General features: G+C 42.9%; 1 long non-coding RNA gene across 1 annotated transcript; it reads right to left on the reverse strand.

Moving 5' to 3' along the window:
* Positions 1–389: 389 nt before the first annotated feature.
* LOC135818355 (uncharacterized) lies at positions 390–1,650 on the reverse strand. Its single transcript, XR_010553675.1, has 2 exons — positions 1,462–1,650; positions 390–861 (listed from the first exon to the last, which is right to left on the reverse strand). It is a non-coding gene; the product is annotated as an uncharacterized LOC135818355 (long non-coding RNA).
* Between the last annotated feature and the right edge of the window lie 576 nt (positions 1,651–2,226).

The raw sequence follows: 2,226 nt of genomic DNA on the forward strand, positions 1-2,226 counted from the left end.
AAGCACCATCTCTGTACACTGGTTCATAAAATATTTCTTCATAAAACCCCTTCACACATACATAAGTACAATTGGTTTTCGACAAGCTCAACCCGTAACGCGCTTATCCTGCCTCTTGTTAAGTCAGCCCGGCATCTAAAGCCCCCCTTGTTTTCCGGTTATTCTCATTGGTTAACTGGGGACATGTCCAAAACCATACTAAGTACTTGAGCTGCTCATGAGCCCCACAATTATCAGGCCCGCCGGTCTGGTTGGTCAGGTTATCACCAGACCAACTTGTTGGCCACCAACAAACGTTTCCTACCGTGGAGGACGTGTGTACCCGCCATGAAACTACCGGACCAATCAAAAACTGCTTCCGGCGGTACTGATTATAGTACAGGTTTAAGTTAAAAAGCGGCTCCATTTTGTCATACATTAAACCAACTCTGTCATTGCTATGCTACTCAAAAAGAGTAGTGATGTTTATTCACAAATGAATCACAATGCTATCAGAGAAATTCGATATTCTCCAATTTTAGGGGCACTGCAATACTATCCAAAATTAATGCTGCATGGTCATTGTTATGAAGCAGTCACCTCAGTACAGCAATTAAACAGGCTGATTATGTGAACGAGATTCACGGCAAATCTTCTTCCATCAGTGCTGTTCAGTCTTGAGTGGTCCACTGAGACAGGAAAACAACCTGTTCGGTCCTTCCATACGAGAAACAGAAATTGAACATGTTCCAGGGTGGAGGTGGCGAGTATCGGCAATGTAATGCACCTTTAGGCCAACATGACCATCATTCCGACATGGATTCTCAAACACCTTCGCTCGTGAGAGTGCCTCAGAGTGGTATTCATCAACAGATGGCAATCCTGTAAAACACATGAAAAGACATAGCAGCAACAGAAAGAAACCTAATGTTATAGAAACGAATTCGAAAAACAAAGTCTACTATTATTCTAATACAGTGAACCAAGGTACAAGCACACTCCAGGAGGCAAGCAAAAGAGCATATAATCCGAAGGTTGCGATGCCTGTATGTATTGTATTTATGTATTTACGGATTCTCCACAGGCTAAATCGAGGGAGTCTTTGTCATGCCACACTGGATACAACATGCTACCAGAATCACTTTCCCCAGAATTGATGATCTTTTCTTAGGGTGTTATATAAGACACATCTGTAGCCACTTCATCTTGCTCACGAAATCATACACCATCACACAAACGGGTCCTTCGGCTATTATACTTTGGGTGGTACATGGTGATGTATGATATTGATAATCTATTGATACCATATTCAAGTCTGACTCTCACCGTGAGATCCTGGCAACAATATTACCTGGTACACGACATATTCAGACACTGACATAAGCATCTTTTTGGAACAACAGGTGTGCCTATCTGCTAGTGTAATGTGACACACATGCAGAACACATGCAGAATCAGTCATAGCTAATTTTACCCCCTCACTGTTGTATGCGCAGACTCCACTTCGCGGTGTCAAGTACTCTTCTTTCGGTGGGCTACTCCACTAAGGCGCTTGTCTAAAAGGACTCACATTCATCCTGCAAACCAACACGACTTGCATAGTTTTCACTGTCGGCCAAAGTGCGTGCATTGCACACATTGAGATTCACTCCCTCCGTACAGGCCAGTACAGAGCTGCCCACCAATTGAGTCTGTTTTGCGTACTCAAACTTCTGATTTTCCGTATCTTGCAGTGTTTTGCGTACTGCCGTGTACATTGCATGCATACTTGCACTGTAATGTTTTTTGACACGCACATGCATGTCGGTGGCTGCATTTGGTAGTGTAAAACATGTGTGACTTGCACTCACGACATTATTATTTTTGTGCTACATGTACATGTTGTTGTGGTACGGCATGCACTCGCTTTGGTACAAGACTATTCATCACTCAGCTTACACTTGCAATGCTTCTACACAGCTGATTGATCCTCTCCGATTTTCTATACCATTTGCTCAATTTCTGTAGTGCGCACAAGGAGTGATTTTCCGTACAAATACAGAAAATATGGAGGGCTGGTACTTGGTAGCACTGCTAGTATGGTAGTACCAGGCTAAGCTGGCTGGAAGATCAAATACTTCTTTGGTTCTTTCAGTCATTTTCACGACATATGTTTTCTTTATCATGATCCCCGGGGTGTGACATTCTTATGAATGCAGAAACTCAGTCTTTCTAACCGAGTCTCACGTGCAATGTGAATTTGTTCTT

Source organism: Sycon ciliatum, chromosome 5, assembly GCF_964019385.1.
Source record: "Sycon ciliatum chromosome 5, ocSycCili1.1, whole genome shotgun sequence".
In the NCBI taxonomy this organism is placed as follows: domain Eukaryota; kingdom Metazoa; phylum Porifera; class Calcarea; order Leucosolenida; family Sycettidae; genus Sycon; species Sycon ciliatum.